The sequence below is a fragment of the Numida meleagris genome, chromosome 1 (genome assembly GCF_002078875.1).
Source record: "Numida meleagris isolate 19003 breed g44 Domestic line chromosome 1, NumMel1.0, whole genome shotgun sequence".
Taxonomy (NCBI): domain Eukaryota; kingdom Metazoa; phylum Chordata; class Aves; order Galliformes; family Numididae; genus Numida; species Numida meleagris.
In genome coordinates this window covers 81876010-81899134 of record NC_034409.1, presented here as the reverse complement: position 1 = coordinate 81899134, position 23125 = coordinate 81876010, and the positions used below count along the sequence as shown (strand labels likewise).

General features: G+C 41.9%; 1 long non-coding RNA gene across 2 annotated transcripts in view; it reads left to right on the top strand.

The window, feature by feature from the left end:
* Positions 1-23125, top strand: part of LOC110399964 — a 239234-nt gene that overhangs the window by 101531 nt on the left and 114578 nt on the right. For both annotated transcript variants that reach the window (XR_002439496.1, XR_002439495.1), the window contains exon 3: positions 7908-8008. This is a non-coding gene — a long non-coding RNA (uncharacterized LOC110399964). The remainder of the gene's footprint in view (positions 1-7907; positions 8009-23125) is intronic.

The following is a 23125-nucleotide window of genomic DNA, read 5'->3' as shown; positions in this document are numbered from 1 at the left end:
GCGAGAGGCTGAGAAATTCCCTGGCTCGTCGTGCTGTCCTCAGCCTGACCTTCTACTTCATCTATATTTTTGCGTGCACTCAGGGTGGAGGAGGGAGGCTGTGACTCATCCTGGGGTCTGATGACTCATATTTTCAGTCAGAGCTGAAGCGTGCTGAGGGTATCTTGAGACCATGCCCAAGCTTCATGCCCGGAAGCTCAGCAGAGGGGAGGACTCTTTCTGTCTGGCTATGTGCATGGGTTTTCCTCACCACGATTTCTAGCCCCTAATTGTCATTTCACTGTTTTACCGTTTCCTCCCTTGCCAGTAGCTTTTTTCTCCCCCGTGATCCACCTCTGCTTTACAGTTCCAGAACAAACCTATTTTCCATACATGCAAACATTTTCTTCTAACATACCATACTCTGTTGCTGCTCAGAGAGAACAGACAAGTATTTCCTGTCTATATAAGACACAGCTCTGTCATAGCTTGGAGAGCCTGCATCAGTATGCTTAGGTTGCGCTAAGACACACCACATTATTTTGAGCACTCAATTATTCTTAAAGTTTACATGTTGCTGTATGTCATTCTTCACAGCTGGTATCACTACGGTTAAACAGTTTCTGACTGTGTATCTGTGGTTCTTAAAATACCCGTCCAGTCCGCAGCTGAGGATTGCATATCATGCATGGTGACTGGCTGAAGCAGCTGCTAGGCCCAAGAACTACTTGTCTCCTCTTATTTGAGTCTCACCTTCACATCGCACAACAGTATTAAGAAGCAGCACCCATTGGATCTTGGGGAAGAATGGTAGCTAAGAGGTTGTCCACAGCAGAGGGTGGTCTGCTTGAAAAGGAGGTGGTGAGAGAGTCTTGAGATGGTTGGTGAGAAGTTGCAGGAAGAGTTCTGCTTGAAATGGTACTGGAAGGGGATCTGAATGAGAAGGGCATATGAGAGGTACGCTACGATGGGGAAACTGAAAAAGAGGACAGCATTGGAAGATAACCAGTAATTAAAGCAACTCTTCTTGCCTCTTTTGAACTGAGAAATATGACATTCAAAGGCATCTAAGCAAAACTAAACTATTTGTTATCATATGCTGCATGACTGAGGTGTTAGCAATGCTTCATTGTCATTCTGTGGCTTTTAACTGAGGTTACCCCAAAACAATAAGGGGCAAAAGTGTTTTGCCATGACTGAGTTCTGACCATGAGGAGTTTGTAGGGGAAAAAAAAGTTTAATGGAGCAAAATGGAACATTTTTTTTTTCAGCTTTTTCAATTTCTCCAATTTCTTGTTTACTTGTAGATGGTTTAACTAAAGCACACAAAGAATACAGGGATGTTGTCTGGACTTGCAGAAATGGGATTAGGAAAGCTAATGCACAGGTGGAACTGAACTTGGTAAGGGGTGTTTAAAACAACAAGACAGGGTTCTACAGGTACATAGGACAGAAGAGACAGGCCAAAGAGAGTGTACCTCCTCTGCTAAGTGGGAAAGGAGAACTGGCCACAACAGATACAGGGAAGGCTGAGGTACTCAGCCTTGAGTTCTTTGCCTCAGTCTTTGCTGGCAGCTAGAACTCTCATATCCCTGAACGTCACATCCCTGAACCTGAACCTCTAGATGGGAACTGGGGGAGCAAACTTCCGCCCAGTGTAAGAGTGGAGCAAGTCCGAGACCAACTCATGACACTGAATATGTACGAATCCATGGCAACGGATAGTATGCATCCCAGGGTCCTATGGGAACTAGCTGATGTGATTGCTGAGCTGCTCTCCATCATGTTTGGAAAGTTGTGGTTGTCAGGCGAAGTCCCTGGAGGCTGGATAAAGGGAAACATCACTCCCATTTACAAGAAAGGGAGGAAAGGGGACCTCGGGAACTACAGGCCGGTGAGCCTCACCTCTGTGCCTGGGAAGATCATGGAACAAATCCTTCTGGAAGACATATTAAGGCACATCAGGGATGAGTGGGTGTTCCGAGACAGCCAGCATGGCTTCACCAAGGGAAGGTTGTGCCTGACCAATCTGGAGGCCTTCAGTGATGGAGTGATGGCATTGGTGAACATAAGGAAGACAAATGAAGTAATCTCCCTGGACTTCTGCAAGGACTTCGATATGGTCCCCCACTGCATCCTTATCTCTAATTTGGAGAGATATGGATTTGAAAGGTGGGCTGTTTGGTGAATCAGGAATTGGTTGGAAGGTCACAACCAGAGGGTTGTAGTCAGTGGCTCTATGTCTGGGTGGAGGCTGGTAACAAGCAGTGTCCCCCAAGGGTCTATCTTGGGACAGTATTCTTTAACATCGTTATCAGTGACATAGATGATGGCACTGAGTGCACCCTCAGCAAGTTTGCTGATGACACCAAGCTGAGTGGTGCAGTTGATAGAGCAGAAGGAAGGGATGTCATCCAGAGGGACCTTGATAAACTCAAAAGGTGGGCCCTTGTGAACCTAATGAGCTTCCACATAGCAAAGTGCAAGGTTTTGTACTTGGATCGAGGTAGTCCCAGATATGTATACAAACTGGGGGAAGAACTCCTTGAAAGTAGCCCTTCTGAGAAGGACTTAGGGGTCCTGGTTGATGAAAAACTGAATGTGAGCCAGCAGTGTGAACTTGCAGCTCAGAAGGCCAATGGTATCCTGGGCTCCATCAGAAGAGGGGTGGCCAGCAGGGACATGGAGGTGATTGTTCCCCTTTATTCTGCCCTCTTGAGGCCCCAGCTGGAGTACTGCATCCAAGTCTGGCCCCCAACACAAGAAAGTCTTGGAGCTTTTGGAGAGGGTCCAGAGGAGGGCCACAAAGATGATCCAAGGGCTGAAGCACCTCTCCTATGAAGTCAGGCTGAAGGAACTGGGCTTGTTCAGCCTGGAAAAGAAAAGGATGCAGGGAGACCTCATTGTGGTCTTCCAATATTTCAAGGGAGTTTATAAACATGAAGAAAATCAACTTTTTACAAGGTAGGTAGTGATAGGACAAGGGGGAATGGTTTTAAACGAAAGGAAGGGAGATTTAGATTAGATGTTGGGGGAAGTTTTTTTTACTGAGAGCGGTGAGGTGCTGGAACAGGCTGCCCAGGGAGGTTGTAAATGTCCAATCCCTGGAGGTGTTTAAGGCCAGGTTGGATGGGGCCCTGGGCAGTCTGATCTAGTACTTGGTCTGGCAGCTGGTAACCCTGCCTGGAACTTGATGATCCTTGAGATCCTCTCCAACTGAAGCCATTCTATGATTCTATGGAAGCGAAGTGATGCAAACAATTTACAGTCTAGTTCCATCACGTTCTTTCTCTGATTTCTTTCCTTTTACCTAAATTCTAAATAAAAAGAGAAAAGGGAGAGAGGAAAGTGAAAAATAATTCAGTTTGGGGATTTTCATAGAACAAAACAAGTTAATTTTTTTTTATATTACTATAAATATTTTTCCTTTTTTTTCTTTTTTTCATATTTTTTTAAAGACAGTCAAAATCTATGTTGGATAAGTAAAGAAGAACTATGTGAACTGAAACTTTCAAAAGAATGTTCCTGAAAGAATGAAAAAAGTGGCTCCGGATCTCTGCACACATCTTTGCTTTAGTAGATTTAAAGATGCAGTATATGAAGAGCAGAACTACTGCACCATTTACCAAACTGCGGTGCATTTCACATTTTGTGTGATAGGTTAAAAAACTTGTATTTCATCTGAGCCGGCTCATAATGGAGAATAAAAGGAGAAATTGTTAACAGATTGTGAAGGAAGTGAAGTCATTCTGCTCCCTTCTCTAACCTTGAGGTTTAAAAAGATTTATCAGGCCAGGAAGCGTATATATATAGAGAGAAAGGTTCTCAGATCAAAGTGTCCCCGGAAAAAAAGATTTGCTGCAATAAAGTAGCTTCCAAAAAAGTTTGGATAGCTGCAGTGCTACTGGAGCCAAGGCCCCTGGAAGCTGCCAGCTGCGTTGTGTGTCTTTTGGCACCTCTGCAACATACGCAAATAGCTGGAGACCTTTTTGCAGCCAGGAACAAGTGAGACGAGAAAAGGCCCTGTTTCTAAATTTGAAAAGAAAGCTGTAAACAACAGGCATGCTGATTGTAAGTGTGCCAGGGGACTTCAGGAGTCTGCCCTTTGGTCCTCTGTGCAGGCAAGGTCAACTTCCTATTTTTTTGTAAAAACAGAAGGTGCATGACCATGATCTGACACCACTCTTTCATGAGAACCAAATCCCAGACTGGTAAGAGGAAACTTATCCCAGTGTGATCAGAGTCCCCAGACTGACACCTTAGCTTCGGTAAGGCATTGCTTTTGAGTTCTCCAAAGTGGCTGCTTTAACAATACATGGTCCTGCTCTGCTTAATCTCACCTTCATATAGGCCAGGCAAGATTGATTTGGGGGGAAATCAGAGCAATAAATAAAGACCATAGGTCGTGGATCTCTCTGCCAGATTAAGTAAATGGCTGTTCACTCCCATGTAAATAGGAGTCTTCATCCTACCACTGTTCATGACCACCAGGTTTTTGCCATCCATCCAGGTGGATTTGTGGCAGATATTAGATGTCTTTGCCGTTCCCTAGTCCTATTCAAATGCCAGCCATATTACCAGCCTCCATGAACTTTGCAAACCCTCCACTGTGGGCCACAGATTCTGTTAATACTACAGTTCTAATCATCATCAGTGCAGTCAAGAGATAGCAACGTGTTACTGAGACAAGCAAAGCCATATGTTGAGGAATCTTTTCCCAGATTTCCATTATTTACTCATATAAATAAGTCTGGGTCTCATTTTGAAATGATAAAAGTTTATTCCTCTCTTAAAATTTTGCTATATTATTTTTTGGAAGTGTTTATATATTTCACTTATCTAAGGAGAAACATAATCTAACAAGACAACTGTGGATTCTTCTGGGTACAGCATTATGTCAACAGTGTTTTAGTTCCTTTAGAAAAAAATATTGTCTACATTTATAGGTGGTTTTATGCATCACTGAAAACTGTAGCAGAGTAGGCAGCTGCACATGGTATATTTCACACCTCATCTACTCAGAGCCACTAGAATAACTTTTCAGTTATTCCTTCCTGCAGGCAAGGTTGTGAACTCAGAGAAAACATAAACAAATTCCTAGTAATAGAACTCTAGAATTACAGAATGCCTTGGGTTGGAAGACCAAGACGTAAAGACCATCTGGTTCCAACCCCTTGGCATGGTCATGGACACCTCCCACTAGGCCAGGTTGGCCAAAGCCCCATCCAACCTGGCCTTGAGCACTTTCAAGGATGAGGCATCCACAGCTTCTTGGGGCAACCTGTTCCAGTGCCTCACCATCCTCATAGCGGAGAATTTCTTCCTTATATCTAAATCTGCCCTCTTTTAGTTTAAAGCCATTACTACTTGTCCTTTCACTACACTCCCTGATAAAGAATCCATCTCCATCTTTCCTGCAGGCCCCCTGTAAGTACTGGAAGGCTGTCATAAAGTCTCCCTGGAGCCTTCTCTTCTCCAGGCTGAACAACCCCAACTCTCTCAGTCTGTCTTCACAGGAGAGGTGCTCCAGTCCTCTAAGCATCCTTGTAGCCCTCCTCTGGACTGACTCCAGCAGCTCCATGCTCTCACAAGACCAGAGTAGAGGGGGACAATCTCCTCCCTCAACCTGCTGGCCATGCTTCTTTTGATGCAGCCCAGGATATGATTGGCTTTCTGGGCTGCAAGCACACATTGCTAGCTAATGTTGACCTTCTTATCAGCCAACACTTCTAAGTCTTCCTCTTGAGAGCTGCTTTAAATCTGTTCTCCACCCAGTCTGTATTTGTGCTTGGGATTGCCCTGACCTTGTAAGGTGCAGACCCTTACACTTGACCTTGCTGAACTTCATGAGGTTTGCATGGGTCCCCCAGATTGCTCAAGGTGCTTCAGATTATCAAGTTTTTTGACTGCTTTTTGCATATCTTTCTAGGATAGTGAGGTGACCTTCCAAAGTTTTCAGCAGCTTATAGGGGAACTCTGGGTGCAGGCATTTTTTCTTGGCTTTGCTTCACCAGTACATTTTATATACCATCGTTTAATCATTATTTAATTGATTTTCTATTTCTCTCTTTGTGAAGCTAAGTTGCAGATGATCAGTGTTTATATCTTTTTTTTTTTTTTCATTTTAGATCTTCACAGCATAGAACAAGTTAGCTCTGTGGGCCATGAAAATGTTCTTGGTGGCACTTTCTGTTCTGTGATTTGAGACAATGCTCTTTCCTTCATCTGGCAAGTGACAGTAATGATGCTCTGGCATCATTACAGAGTTTTCCAGAATCCGTAGCCCCTTCATCAGAAAAGGTTGAGGAATATTTGGCCACATACACAAACCTTGTTTTCCCCAAGTTACCTCTAGTCTGCTATAGATTTTGCTTTTTCTCATCTTTTCTGTGGCATTCTTGGAAATGTTGTGATGCTGTTCATTGATTGCACCTGTCACCACAATAAACTCAACTTTATTAGTTGTAGATAATAATGTTTAGTAGCATCCACAGCATCCTCTGGACACCACAAATGAAATCAGCTTCTCTTTTTCACAAGGAAGCACTGTTCTTCCTGTTTTATAGATAGAGAACAGAGCCTTGAGGAGACTATCAGAAAAACCATTGCAAAACCCAGTTTGTTTTCTGTCTTTTCTATTATCCTAGTCGGAGGACAATCCTTCCTCACTGGCATTACCCTTGTGCTGTGCATTACAGCTTTCTTAATTACCAAGTACTGATGTTCTTCTATGTGAGAATATTTTGTTCCTAAATCTTCCTAACTTCTAGACACAAAAAATAACTGTATGGATGAAAGAGCTGTTACTTTAGAACAGTTGTTGAAATGCACATAAATACCCTGTTGAAATAGCTTTGGCTGTTTTGCATATTGTTTACATTAGTAAGAGGCTTTAATAAAAGTTTCTAGCATGAAGTTTCAGATCATGCTTATAGCAAATGCTGCTACAAGTTGTATTAGATTAAAGCGCTACCAGAATTCTGTTTAACTGAGTTATGTATTGGTAGCAGAAGTGACTGAGGAGAAAATTGTCTTAGGGACAGGTACTGGAAGGTGCTTCTTTTCTCCTGTTGCATGTTGATTTTTAACCATTCTATTCCAAAAGTTCATGCAGCGAATGGTTTCTTAAGATGCTCTGTGCTAGGCATTTGAATGCCTTCAGTTACATTCCAAGTGAAGCATTGGTGTAGTAGCATAGCTGATGCCTTGTTTATTTATTTTTTCACTATCAGAAAGTATTAGGACAGTAGAGAGACAAAGCTGTTCTCTCAGTCTGGGGCTAGGCTAAAAGCTCATTGTGATGTGAAGGAAACATATCTGAGGTGCAGAAAAAGAGGGCTGCCGTCCCTATGACGCTGTTCTTAAAGGTGCATGCTTTTTTTTCTCACATAATGAGTTGCTGAGTGACTGACATAAAAATACAGGCATATCAAAAAGATATGTACAGCTGCATTTCAGACATTTAATGCAACTACAGGGAAACTACATGTAACAATGCCTTACTAGCATAAGTAGATAAATGCATATATATATATATATATATATCAAATCTTGAGTGGGTAAACATTTGCTGAGTGTGTTGACCTGCATGGAAGTGTACCAGTTAACTATATCTGATGATTTGGTTAGAGGCATTTTAACATCTAACATCAAATGCTCAATTAAATGTAGATTTGATATCTGATATGTTCTTCATGTTGCTGTTTATTTCTAAAGAAATTTGATTTCCTAAGTCTCATGGTACAACACACAGCATTTAGCTATCAGAAGAAATTTTAAAATTTCCTTCTTATTGTTACTGTAGGAGCACAGCTCTGCTGTTTTCTATCTATGTTATAAGTATGAGGTGGAAATTTAAAAATGTCACATTGCTAATTGTGTATTGTTGTTTGTTTTCAAATGTCTCCAACTTCTTTCTTTCCATGCAGGTGACCATTTGCTGAACAAATACTGCAGATTGAAGCCAGACCTCAATTCTCAAGGAGTATGATGGCAACTGAAAGCGTTGTGATCTTGACGTGAATTTCAGGTAAGACCAGGTAAAAACCATCTCTCATTTTGCTGTGGTTTCCTTCTTCTGAAATGGAGGATAAGGGCATTAACTTGTCACTGAGAGGATTGAGCAAATATACCTGTTTGGTGATGATGAAAAACAGCAAAATAAGCTGCCATGTAAGTAAATAATGAATGTTGTCAGCATAGGGTACTTACACATTTTCTTTATTAGTTTGTACATGCCTCCTTCCATGTCTTCCGTAGCTATTTGTTGTAGGAGCTGGTCCTTTACTTCCCAATACACCAACTCATACTTTTTAGCTCTCGAAGTTATGGTGTAGTGCCCTGTGAAAAATTTGTTACCATCTGTCTTAGATTTATGTGGCAAAATTTTGTATCAGTGGGGGGACTGTATCAGTAGCCTTTATGGGAAGAGGGCAGGGGCTGCCCCATGCTGCACACAGTTGGTCCTAGCTGATTCCAAAACAGCCACTGCAGGATACAGCCAAGCTTGTCAGTAAAGCTGGTGGTATCTCTATGAAACTATTTTAAGAAAGGGCAAAATGGTCTGTAACAATGAGGAATGACGGAAAAATGTGCGAGAAGCAACTCTTAAAGCACAAAGATCAGAGCAGAAAGAGGGAGAAGTGCTGCAGGCGCTGGAGTAGTGATTCCCTTGCAGTATGTAGAAGAAACCACAGTGGATATTTCCTGAAGGCAGTGTGGCCATAAAGGGCTACTTTTGTGTTTTTGAAGGGCTGCAGTCCAGGGGATGCACCCAGATGGAAGCAGGGGCAAAGTGCAAGGAAGGATCATATCTTCTCCCTCTGTCCTATTGAGGATGGGGACTGAGAGAATAGCTGGGTGGACATTTGGCGGCCAGCTCAGGTTGACTCATCATTGCATTTCAGAGTTCCCCAGCACATCACTGTGGCTTTTCTGGAGTTCCTTGACCTTGATGTCAGGTAAGGCAGATTAGCTCAGTGAGCAGCGGTGGCAGTCTTTTGTCCTGTTCTCTAATGGCAGCTCCTCATCTCTGCTCCTCTCAACCAACAGTGTAGAAGGGGCACCTGGGTCACATTACAGCTACATCTGTGGACACACAGCTGCACAGCATCTGCATTCTTGCTATAGCTGTGTCTACTCTTGGTGATAGCTTGCGACCCTCTGAGGCTCCTTGGGCCAAGGCAGTTTGCAGACTTCAGCACTGAACTGAAGGACAAGAGGTTTCCACATGGAATTTTTTCTTCATGATCCTAACCCATCATATTTTGAGACAGTGTTACAGTCTAAACCTCTAGACTGCAGTGAAGCTGGGTTATGGAGCTCATTCTTCCATTCCCGAACTATTGTTAGCATCTTGAATTGAAGATAATCCCAGAAATTGGGAGTCATCAAGGTTTGTGGAATTAAAGGGGGATATGAATTTTGAGACCAATGGATGGGAAAGGGAATTGATTCTTATGTGCTTGTCAGGTAGTTATATGGCTATACAGTGCATACTCTCATCTGACCAGAAGTGGTGAAATTATGGTCTTCACTCATCTTTATGGTTGCATTGCTTTATTCTACTTGCAGACTGATAGACACAGAATGAAAAAGACATATCTTCAGTTTGCTTTGTGAAAGTTGGCTTGGCAGCCGTCCCCTTCCTCCCTGCCTCCCTCTCAGGAAGGACAATATAATAGCTTTCTGGCAAAAGGCCAGTATATCCATGTAAACACATCTTTTTCTATGTTCTGGAAATTGCTACTGTTATTATAACAGTAGTGCCAAAGTCAGTCAGAAAACTGCACTTCTCAGGTCGCTGTGCTTTTCAGAGTGGTAACAAGGTCTGTGATAGAGAAGTGCGAGGAAGTGGAGAGTGAAGGGAAGTCAATTATCAGTCTACAGAGTCAGGCTGTATGTCTGGTAACGTGTCCAATGAAATGGGCATCTTACGTCTTAATAACTCAACAAACAAACAAAAAGAATCACACTCAAAAGAGTCCCTCTGGGAGGGATGAACATGATAAGTAACAATATGGAAGACTGGAGTAGAGATTAACAGAAACAAGCATTTTGTGAAGAGAGGAAAGTAGATACCACCTATGTCAAAGGGAGAAGGTGATGGGAGGATACATTTGAAGGATGGAGGGCAAAGGTTTACCTGGCAAAGAACATTGAGGAGAAATAATCTTGTGCAATTTTGCTTTGACGAGCTCTTACAGATTGGCGTGAAGGTATCTGTCTAGTTTACTTCAGCAATCTAGACAAGAGCTCAGCAGTTAATCTTCACCTAGCAATCAGCCGCTGATGCTGTGATGCATTACAGAGAGAGTCTGCGTTTCAAAAAATAAAAATGATTTATTGAGAGCAAAGCTTAACAGGTCTCTGTTGGGATAGAAAGGGAACAAAGAGTCTGATGCATTTGCAATTCCACATTTCCAGTAACCTGATTACAGAACTTGCTTCATTTAAGTGAAAGACATGACATTTTAAAACGCAGTTACGTTCCTAAGGATGCATAGAGGTGCCTCATGACATTCTCAGAAGTGTCTAGATATCCTACTTCACGGCAGTAAGTAAAGTAGCTTTCATTTCCTTACTTGAATTTTAGATGTTTAATTTTTTTTCAAAGCTAATGCTAAGAGGTCAGATATACCACAGCTTATATTTACTTCATGACTAATGTGTATCTGTGGCCATGAGTATTGTTTACATATTATTTATAGCCATCTTACAGCAGGAATGAAGATTGGCTATGTGTTTTTTTGAGGAATTTATAAAGATTATTTTTTCTCTTCTTTCCAGTTCTTGTATAAAATGCATAAACAATACACAGTATTGTTTATATGGTGGCATATGAAGAGCTAATTGCTCTGAATCTGGAATTATTTACCTCATGACATTTATGATTTTCTCTCTCAAGAATTCTCGTTCTCTTCTGGAGAGATTTGGTTTCCCAGTCACTATTTGATCGTGCCTCTTATTGTCAATATTGGGCTAGACAAGGCATGAAAATGAGACCTTACATTTAACAGTGGTAAGCAATCAATAAACAAAGTGTATACATTGCAGAATGCGCAGATTGAAACACAGAGCAAATACAAGAAAGCAATAAACAAAGCAGTTGTTTTTCTTCTCATTGCTACTTCATTAGCTTTTGCTGTCTCCCTCCTTTTCCTCTTTTGCTTTTCCTCTTCTTTCTCTTTGCCTTATTGACCTACTTGACCTTATGTGGGAAGCTATATTCTTACGCCTCAATTCAGCACAGTATTTAAACACAAAACTTACGCCTGTTGGTAGTTCAAGGTGGTAAGTCTTAACCCCCCTGTCCCTTAGACATAAAATTCAAGGAAAGGAATGGTAAGGAATACGAGCTACACTGACACTAGGGAAAGAACCCTCACTTTTTGAAGGCAACCATCAGGATTGCAGGATTTCTGTGTATAAGCACAGTATCAAGTGTGTGTTGTTACTGAAGGCAGTGAAGAAACCTGGAAAAAATATCTATTGAAAATCTGTCGTAGGAGATCGAGGAATTAAGAACTGCATAGCAATTGCAGATATTAATGTGAATTTAATTAAGAGAAAAATATATGCCTTAGGGTGCTGGAAAACTACTCTTTAATTATTCATCCACAGACTTGTTTACTTGTCAGACAAGATAATCCATCTGCCTGAGTTTTCAAGCTGTGGTCCCATTTTTTTTCAGCAGATTTAAAACAAAATACAGTATGGCCATGCTTGTTTAAAGGCTTTTCTTGTGTTCCACTTTTGTTCTGAGGTGATGATTTCAGAGTTTCTCATTCTCCTGCATCTAGCAAAGGTTTCTCACATCGCCAGTTTGGATCATACTTAGATATGTATATTTAAGTTCTGGTTCTACTGTGGGGTAAGTTGAAATGCTGATTGCTGTCTCTCTGGCAATTAAACGTATCTAATTATTAATGCAAGAATATAAATCCTATTGGCCAGGAGGAATACAATCGTGAGGATGTTCCTTAAGTTTGCTGGTTAGTTTTGGACATTTTCACATTGTTTATATGGTCCCCCAGTGCAGAGCCATCTCAAATTGAGCCATGGAACCTCCTCGAAGTCTCCTGAGTGGATTACTTGCATCATAGTAACAGCAAAGGCCAAAGAACAAAAGGGAACAAAATAAATGAAAAGGACTGAACAGGCTTGTGAAGAGTGGTGGCCACGAAATGGTCTGCAGCATGTGATTTCTAATAGCTGCATACAGCTAGAACTTACAGAGCAGCACAGAAACAGCTGCCCTCCAGAAACAAGAGGCTCGGAAGAGCTGGTAAAAAAACAATTATTTTTTCCCACTGAATACATTTGGATGGTATTTTGAACTATGTGCTACCCTATGGATTTAGTTCTCTCATCTGATCTTAGAACAGTGTTCAGACTTTAGAATTCCAAAGAGAAACAAATGACAATTTCCAAGAAACCAAGCAGGCCTCTTCCGTTCATTACAGGACAGAGAGTGGTAGAATCTGCAGGTGATTCTGGTTCATCAGCTGTCTGATGGAGATAAACCTCTGCAGCCTCTTCTTGCGGCACTTTGTTGTCCTTCATCCACAGAACTGGCTCCAAGAGAACAGTAAGGCAGCAGGTTAGCAGCCGCTCTGCGAATTGCATTCCTGCTGCAAAACCCCAGAGATAGTCTCTGCTAAGTTGCTGGAGGCACCAGTAAAATCGACAATCGTTGGCATGCCAACAAGCTTGAAAGGCTGTCCTGCAGGTGGTATCCTTAAATCCATCAAATCTTAACTCAGTGGTGAAGAAGAGTGGGAATTTGTGGTGAAGTGTGAGTCAGGCTCCAGTACGAGCCTGAGAGGAGGCGAATGAGCCTCCTGAACAGGATTTGTAATGCATGTAATTAATGCTATTGAATAGTGCTGGATAATACTTGTTCTTTCTATAAAATCATTGTGGGTGATGGCTTGAAAATGCATGTAATCTCTGGCTATCTGGCAAAAAAGTGCAGGTAAAGTCAGCTGCATTCTAGATAGGGCACAGCAGCCCAGGCAGCCAGGAAGGCCAACGATATCCTGGGCACTGCCTGCTGATCAAAGGAAACAATTGTCCCACTGCACTGGTGCAGCCTCACCTTGAGTATTCTGTGCAGTTTTGGGTGCCACAGTACAAGAAGAACATAAAACCATTAGGGAGTGTCCAGAGGGCTATGAAGATGGTGAAGGGTCTGGAGAGCAAGGTGTATGGAGAGTGGCTGAGGTTCCATAGAGTGTTCAGCCCAGAGCAGAGGAGCTGAGGGGAGGCCTCATGGCGGCTGCAGCTCCTCACAGGGAGTGGAGGGGCAGCGCTGAGCTCTGCTCCCTGGTGACGGCGACAGGGCCCTAGGGAACGGCATGGAGCTGTGTCGGGGGAGGGGCAGCTGGGGTTTGGGGACAGGTTCTGCACCAGAGGGCGGTGGGCATGGAACAGGCTCCCCCAGGGCAGTTTACACGGCCCCGAGCTGGCAGAATTCAAGAAATGTCTGGATGATGCTCTCAGACATGTAGTCTGATCTTTTGGTGGTCCTGTGTGGAGCCAAGAGTTGGACTTGATGATCCTTGTGGGTCCCTTCCAATTCAGGATATTCCATAACGATTCAGCTCTGGGAGGAGAAATATGGAAAAACCAGGGGCCACAGAAATCTGAGTGAGAGCAAAGAATGAGAGGCACACAGTACTGAGCTCTGTGTAGGGGGGCTGTAGACTTCCCTCTTCCTCAGTGATGGAGCTCTGACCACCTTCCTCTCAGTCTACTCTTTTCTAGGTGGAGGTACATACAAATGAGAGGCAACAGAACAACAGCGACCTAAGAATAGGAGTTTTCTGAGGAGCTTGTTAACTTAGGGTACATAAACAGTGCTCCTGTGCTTGTTCCATAAAAAGATCCTGAAGGTGTCTTTTGATAAGAATCATATAAAATGGATCATAAGGAGAGATGTGGAATGTCTGAGAAGCATAAAGGGTACTGAATGACATGGGATGGATTTACTTGTCATTAAGTATTGGCAAACTTCAGGTTTTCACTCCACATTCCTGATGCAAATCAGAGCAACAATTTTGAGAGTTGTCTTTCTGTTGTAAGTAGGTGTTGAATGGGGCATGTTGGTGGCAATCACAGGCTGTAGGAACATTTGGAGCAATTTTGGTGTAAATTTATACTTGGAAAGGTCTTTACTTTTGGTCTTATGTGATGCATATGCTCTTACAGGTTTCCTGACTGCTGTTTATGTAGCCTCAGAGCACTATAGGAGTAAGAACCTAGAAATAACAATTCACAGCAGTGTTTGTGGTTGACCTGCATCTTGCAGCGCATCGTCAGTGCCCTGTTATCAGCTGCTTGTGTGCATTTCCCTCTGAAATGCCAATATATAATACTCCCAAATTCATATCTACAGAACGCATGGTTTGTCATGCTTCTAGCTTCCCATGGGCTAAAGTTTTCACAGCAGACCGAGAGTCTTACACTAAGTATGTATTTCACTTCCATTTTTTCTTTCCTTTGGAACTTGGGAATTAACACATGAAGTGAGAGACACAGTACCTTTTCCTTTCCATTTCATTTTGCAGGAAGGTGTAATTGTGAAACTGAACTGGCTGCCTACACCTGTGTATTAGCCAAGATAGGATAAATCAGACATTATCAAGAGGTCCTAGACATGACTGTGGGGGCAATTAATCTTCAGGTGAAGATAATCACATTCCACTGAGCCTGAAACAATCCAGCTTTACTGATGGCGTTTGCTATGCAGTAAAGCCAGGATTTGACTGGCTTCTTCAGCAGTTTTTGGCTGAGCAGGTATGGGGTGTGATGGAGCTGTTCTTCTATGGCGAGTGACTATTGTGCAATTGTATTTTTCAGACTGCCTTATGGGATGCATTCTGAGTCCTGTGTGCATTATAATTCCAATAAAAAGTATAAATATTTACGCATTCTGCTTCCTTGTGACTCTCCAAATGGACTCTCGTGGGAGAGAGAGAGAAGAATATTATGTACTTCCCAGATTTCCCAGTCAGCAGGGTATGAACTGATATTTGACCCTACGGTGACTGAGCCTGTCAGAATCAGAGATTTATAGACAGCCATGATGTGACCTTCATCTAAAGAGAGAACTGCAGAGCTGTAACTGTGTCACAAAATGCAGGATTGCACATTGCACTGACTCATGCTAGTAGAAAGGTTTAATTTGCTGGCAGATGTGTGCTTAAGTTTGCACAGCCAATGGAGAATGAAGGGAACATTATTTTTGCTTTTAGAGACCTCGGTTTCACCAGGAGCTAGTGAAAAGCAATAAATGTTGGATGAAAAAGTCCAATATTTAGTAAGTCTTTTCTCAGGGACAGAAATAATGGCTTCCGAGTTGATTATAAATGGTGTATGTGTATTCTCAGTGGCTTCATTCTAATTGCTTAGCAGTGAGGTTTACTACAGTTTCTGTACATAAATAAATGGACAGATGTGGCTGTTCTACATTCAGCAGGTTGGTCAGACTTCCCCCTAAACTAGATGAGATGCACAAATCAGCATGAAAGCTTTCCCTTGGGCAAGTAACATGAGCCTGCTTAACTTCTTGGGCAGCATCCTCACTTCTGCCCTCCAAGAGGATTTATATTTAAATCATCAACTGATTTCTGTAGCCAGTGAACATCACATCAGGTTGTACCAGTTTTGATCACTGTAAAGCTGGACCTTATTTAGGTGGGACACGTGGACCTAAAATGCTATCAGTCATATTATACATAACTTCAATGAATCACTCATTGCCCCAGACAGATTCATGCAGTTCTCTCTTCATTACTACAAGTCTTTTCCCTTATTTAAATTTTAGTTTTTGTACTAATTACAGCTGTTACTAATTTCTGTAAAATTAATTTTTCATACCATCTTTGTTTCTTCATTTCTTCTATAGCTGCCTTCTTGTGAACATAAAATGATCAAGCAGGCTGACTCTTTTGCAGTAAACTAGAAGGTAAAAGGGAGAAAATGAGTGTACAGGTGCCACGAACATTGTGACCCAAGGGTAATTTTGCCAACTGTTAGCAATCTTCCAGCCTTATGAGCTCAGTTCTTAACCTGAAAATCATTCTGACCTAGCATTTTATACAGAGATTTATTATGAATAAGGAACAAACTGGGTAACTATTCCTTTGTGTATACACACCTACCCACCCACTTTTATAATTTATTTCTTCTTCCTTTTTTTAACCTATAATAATGAGAGAAAAGCCCAAGTGAGAATTATGGCTTGGCAGAAATTTAGATTAGTTTGTTGAAAGCATTCTGTGTTGTTACAGTGTAAAAACAGTTATTTGCTGCTAGGTCAAAAATGGATGTATAAATCATCATCTTTTACCCAATTACTTCCCTAATTTTCTTGCTTAATGAAATGGTCTCACTGGTTAGTTAGATTTATTTCCTGTGTACTGAAAAAATGTAATAGGATGCATGGGCAAGTGACAAGGTTTAGAGGCTGACTAAGCCATTAGCTACTTTTAATGATCGCCTCGGCCTGTAATGGTACCTGAGGCAATACTAATTGCTTTTCCCTGAGCTTCCTCCTGGAATGACCCTGCAAGACAAGGTATTTTGGAATACCATGTAATTTTGAGAGGCTGTGTGCCTGGAACATAACTTTTCCATCATTGATTTTCCTGGTGTGGTTAGGGTGAAGCCAACATTCTTTGGTGAGCCTTATCTGAAGGTGTTTTCAAACTAGATTGGCTTCCAAAATGTAAGAGTGTTGAAATATGGAATATAAGCGTTCAACATATTAAAATAATAAAATATCAGGTGGCTACATATTCTCTGTCTTCAATGTCAACATCTAATTAAGCTTTCTTGGCCACCCAAGGGAGGAGAAGGAGGGGATCTCAGTGGTTTTCACTGCCAGGTGACTAACCTTCTGAAAGATGGGAGATCCCTGCTGATGGGATGTCAGTATAAATGTCTGCTTTGTTGAGTATTTATTGCTGCTGAAGTCAAAATCCTTCAACTTTAAGAAGAGAAAGTAAAAGAGCTCACTATTTCTGTATTCTAAGGATATTGTTTTCTCCATTCTTTTTTCTTTTTGTTCTGAAAGAGAATGTTTCTGGTGGCAGCACATAGAGCACGTGCCTGTGTGCCAGCACATGTTGAAAAGGCTGCCTTGACACTGGCACTGGTAAAGTTCCCCTATCTTTAAAACCTAAACTTGCAGTTCAGCTGTTCTGTATATTGCTCCATTTAAGAAAGTTATGTGTAGCTGCTGCCTTGCAAGGTGTCAGCTTTGTTTACTAAAGCTGCTTTGATCTGAAATAAGTAGGTAAATTGCTCTGTGGGTGATTAGATTAAGAAGATACATGATAAGAAGAAAGTTACTCTTTCTGTTAGCTGCATGATCTGCTCTGGCTGTTTGATCACTAAATCAGATAGCCAAAATGTCATTGCTGACTAATCGGCTGGTCTGTGAGGTCAGGTTCAGTCGTGAGCAAGGTTTTGTCATGCAGTACTAATGAAACTGGGAAAATGTTAACAGTTTGTTAAAATCTGTATGGTGGGCTTCTCTTAAATTAATGCATCCTTGCTGTTTTGTTTTATTAAGGCCTGAGAAAATTAGAGAGAGCTGATTTATTCTTTCAGAAGGCATTGTGGGCTGGAAATGTGTAATGAGGTAAAGCAGTTGAGCTAATACGAGTTTACACTGAGTTTATGTTTCATCTTCTATGCACTTTGAAGTGTTATTCTTGCAACATTTCAAGAAACAAATATCAATGCTGTATGTCACTTTTTGGAAATAAGTTATCTTTGCAAATGAATACAATACCACCAAATCTGCCAAGTGAGACTGCATGCTAGGTTTTCCTGAATGGACTCTGGTTGCCCTTTGCAGACCCGGGAGGAATTAGTCATGGATTATACTGGGCATGAGTAAATAAACAAAAGACGAGAATATTAAAAGGTAGTTTCCGTGATGGAGAGCTTTTGAACAGATGACAAAAGGGTAGCAGCTCTGGTACAGTTTAAACCCATGGGTCCTTTATGTTCTGCAGAACAACTCTGCCTTTCCAGAGGTTTGCACTGGATGCCATGTGGGCTTGGATCAGAAACTAAAATTCAGGGGTTATAGGCAACCTTCAGATCACCCATGTACTGCCTTCTCCTGAATCCCCCCGTTTGTGTAAACCAGACTAGAGTTAACAGCAGTTGGATTGCTTTATGTATCATTTGTCTTTGAAACTGCAAGAGAGACCATCTATAGAAAAAGCTGCAAGATACCATATCACAGCTTTGCTAATAGATCCCTGAGTTCAGTAGCCGCCATCCCCTTTTTGCTTCTCCTCTCTGGAAAGTAATCTATGAGATCAATTAGATCCCATATCCCAGAAGAACTGAACCACATTGCAAATTGCTGCACAGTAAGATTTCTTTTAGAGTAAGTTCACCTGTAGTAGACATGTGGAATAATTATGATGGAAGCCCCTTTAAAACCAGTTGGGAGATACCAGACTTTCTGGGAAAGATTTTTGTATCGTAAGCAAAGATTTATAAAAGGTTCTGTTAGCTTTCATTTTTATCTACATTTGTAATAATTTCTTGATGCTTGTCAAAAAAAAAAAAAAAAAGGATGAAAAAGTTTCTTGTTTGGTGGCCCAAAGGTTGTTATGTTTCATGAAATATTGGATCTTTTCTTTCGTGAGAACAAAGGCACCACAGTGTTTGAGGATGTGAGAAGACTTCTGTGCTGGTTGGCCACAGGGGCTGCTTGAATGCTGAGGGGAAGGTGTGAGCTTCCTGTTGTGAGTGAAGTTGTTCTGCATCAGAAAAAGAGGGAAGTGTTTCTAAGCCTGCTGTCTTGCTGTGGTCCATGCAGCTCCCGGTGGGTGAGGTCTCCTGTGGAAGTATCGCCAGGCCCCAGTGTTCCAGATAACAGGGAATCCATCTGGGGATTGTGCAGTCTCCAAGCAAGCACTGTTCCTGCTGTTTGCATGAATACAGCAGCAGTGCAGCTCTAAACTCTCTTCACAGCTAATATACTTTTTCTTTTTGTGCGAATTGATGCACTGTTATGCTTAAAAGACTTCTATCTGAGGGACAGGTTCTACCTGATGGATCAGCTAGGGCCTGCTGGTATTACCATCAGGCTTGCCCAGAGCTGGACAACGTGTTCCAACATTGACCTAGAGGGCAACACATGAGGAACACCTCCAGGCCTATGCTAGGGGAAACAGAGATGATGTTCACTGCCTGTTGCAGTCAGTCTATTCAAAATGAGTCCAGTATATAAATGGACGAAATGTGCCTCGGGAGGCTATTTTGTAGGGAAGAAATAGCGAGATTCCTGTCTCGGTTGTGGCACTAACTGGATAAATCCTTTCCCCTGGTTTTCAGGAGCCATCAAACCAGCCACAGAATAATATTTACCTCTGTTATCACAGAGTGCTAATAACTGGGAATGCTTTGAGGTTTGTAGGTGAATGGCATCAGATTTATTGAATACAATGTGTGGCATAAAATGCCCACAGTGTTTTAAAGGGATAGATGAAAAAGTGCCAATTATAGAGCCCCTTGAAGTCCGTGTTAAAGTTTTCTTGGGTTTCTCTAGGCTTTTAATCAGATAATCAGTGTGGAGGGAAAGAAAAAAACGTTATGCAAGGTCATGATATACTTGTTTTATACAAGTAAGCAAGCTGGTGAAGCTATGATGTGATCACCCTTTATGCTGGTTCTTTGAAAAAAGGAAGTTGAGGGAAATGATATTGAGATCCCGTTGGTGCTCAGCCAGGTTGGAAGTGGATCATGGAAACTCTCTGGATTTTTCTATCCATAGATGATGATGATCTAGTGATGTGCACACCCATAAAAATAGAAAGAACACTCTCTGTGGTGGCCCTGCTCATCAGTTGCACTCACAAATAGCCCCGCCAGCGACTCAGAGTCACATTGCCTGGATTATTGCAAGGGTCAGTGCCCGGCTGAGGAATGTGACACCTTGGGCCATTTATGTAACACTGAATCATGTAACAGGTGAGCAGGGAGCCCATGTACAGTGTAAACAAATCCTTTTGCCATTTTCCCCTGTATTGTCAAGCTAGTTCTGATGAAGGAAACGTGCAAAGCTGAAGCCAGGGATCAAAGCTTGGAGCCTGATTGGAGTTTCAGGAGGAAGCGCTGCATTGAGGGCACTTTCCAGCGTGTTTCAAGTGAAGACTGAAATATTTTCCCCTCCTCCTCTCTTTCATTTGTTAGATTGCTCCCACACTGCCTCGGCTATGTGCTGAGGATACTTGTGCTCCGAGGAGAGGGTCTGGTTGATGCCACAGTGTGTAGCATGGCACCAGGAGCTGTGGTCTGCATGCAAATCCCTATGTGGGTCCTGATCAAGTTACGGCGTCTTAGTTTCTCATCTGTGAGTGATGCATTATAAACGATGCTGGGCTCATCTGGTGCTTCCCAAAGGAGAAGGTGGTTGTCTGCACTGTCTCCTTCACAGACCTTTTGTCTGGGAGCCAGTCAGGCAATGGCTACATAAGGTGATAAGGTGCCTATGGCTTCTCTTACACTTTTATCACTGTGCACAGCAGCTGGTAATCAACACCTTTTCTCTCCTAATGAATTGATGTTAAAGAAGAGCTCATACATCTGTTTCCCATGGTCAAAAAAGAGTGTTTACATTTGGCACCTGTTAATTGTTCAAGATCATTGGTTTGCTCAGCAGGGGCACACCACAGATTCTATCATGTATTGTACATCTTAAGCAGCTTTCTCTCCACTTACATGCAGCATAGTGTTATACCTAACCCCAACCCAATTTTTAAAAAAGACATTTATCCAGCTTTACTAGAGCTCCACTGTACTTATCATCAATAAGAATATTTAATAACTAGTTGCACTTTCTTGAGGGGAATATGGAGAAGCATTGCTTGATGTCAGCTGAGTATTCTTCATGCACGTTTCATAATTTGCTTCACTTTTTACTTGTGCTTTCTCTGACAAGCATGTAATTAAAGGCAGTGACATACACATTGTTTTGTGCATAATTAATGTATTATTAGCATTTTTGATCAAGTTAAAGGGAGAGAATAGAGAAATAATACCTTTGGTTAAGTTGATCTCATAAGGCAAGTAACTCTTACGTCTAATATATTTGCCTGTACAGTGAGTATATCATGTCTTCTCAATCTAGGTGATACTTTCACATTAGGGGAAGGTAATGAACAAAAGGAGCAACAGTGCTCTGATGCTGGGTTATAGTGAACAGGAAGTGTTGCTCTGCATGTGCCTACAGTTGTGTCCTTATGCTGCCTCCCTAAGTCAGGCAAGAAGTCATCTCACTCTCAGTACATGCACACACCAAAAAGCAACACCCTTAAGTTAACACAGCTTTGTATTATGTCGCCATGCAAACATCAATCTTGTAGGTCTTTTCCAACCTAGCTAATTCTATGATTCTATGATTCTATGATTCTATGATTCTATGAATTCCTTGGGAGTCAGTTTGTCCCCTGAGCTCACCTTCATTATCTTGGATAGAGGCAGGAGAAGGACTATATCAGAAGTAAGTAGACAAAGAATTGTGAAAGTTTTCTCTTGTCTAGGTCTCTTTGAAATACCCATAGTATGAGCCTTCAGCACTCAAGGTATCCAAGCTGTCTGCAGAAACTGTCTGTATGTTGTACTGCTAAGCAACTGTAGTTTTCCTGCTTGCTTCCTTTAGCCTGTGCTAAACCCTCTTTACTGGAAACAGTGCTGAGAGAGTGGAAACAATTTAATAGCGTTTGCAAAGCAGGGAATGATACTGTACTAGACTCGCTGTAAACCCACTAAGCTTCATGGAAAGTGTTGGTTGTGGCTTTGGGACCTTGGCTTTGGTGTTGAAAAACATGCCTTTAATAGCTCAAAAATGAGACTATTTCTGCTCTGGTGAGGATTTTCTGTAGAGAATTCCTGTGGAAGATCAGCCAGTGTCTAATGTACTTAGCCTGCTGTATGAAGGCTTCTCAGATCACCATTCTGCACTGTGCTTTCATTTGCTGACTTCTGGACTTGGTCCAGCATCCCTGACATCCCTCCATTGATTGCAACTTGTACTGGATTAAGCTCAGCAGTCATCCAAGCGTATTCATTTCATGGTTGTTTGTGGGCTGTATTTTGGAGGTTATAAGGGTGCTGACTGTTATAAATATCTTTAAAGATTGGCCTTATAGAAATGCAGTGCCTTTATTCTGTTCCCATGCCTTTATTATTATCATTATCAAGTTACTCCTTTGAAACCTTCCATGGTTTAAAAGTGGAAAAACCTTCCATTACAAAAGCCTAGCAACCTCCTCCATACAATATGATTTAATGTCAAGTCATTAGCTATGGAGCATTTTGACTCAATTTATTAGCATTTGCCCTAAGCCACTAGCCAATGCCACCTCCAGGAGGTGGATATTATTTCAAAATACTCTGTACTCAAGAGTTTTTCTAAGCTCTGTAGTTTGTAAACAGCTCTGCTAACTAGAACAGTGACTATTCCATGTGTCACTAGCTATCTGTGGAGACAAGTTTTGAGAACATGGAGCTAAAAAGGGTTCACATTTTCTTGGCTACTGCATCAAGCAGCTTTATGTCAATGTCTTCAAGTTACATCCAGCCTTGACCTTCAGTGTCTGGCCTAGGACGTTCCAGAGTGAGATTCTTCAAATGAGCAGTACAAGGGTGGTGAGGCAAAGTGTCTGATCTGTTTCATATGGGCTACCACAGGGGATGCATGTACTGTTGCGCCGTGTTTTTCAGATCCAGTTCAGAAAGAAGCCAGAGTGCCCCATTAGGTGCTTCTGCAGCTCCTTTCAACTCACATCCAGCAGCTGTTTCACTTAAAGGTGTATGATCTCAGTGAGTGTGTAAGTCTTCCTGGAAAACCCTGACTAATTTATGGTGCTGAGCACAAACTCAGCTGTTCGGATTCAGTTGGCTTCAGCCTTAAAACCCAGCAGGACTCTCAGGCATCTCTCACCTGCAGGACCCCAGTGAGCAAATATTCCCAGCCCATAACGATATGTTTCAGGCTGCGTACAGGACAGCAGTGGTTAAGCTTACTCAGGATGTAGGTGAACCAGCTTGTGGTCCCTCTTCTGCCTTCTTTAAAGTAAGAATTTTCCTTCAGATTTTATGCTTAGAATGC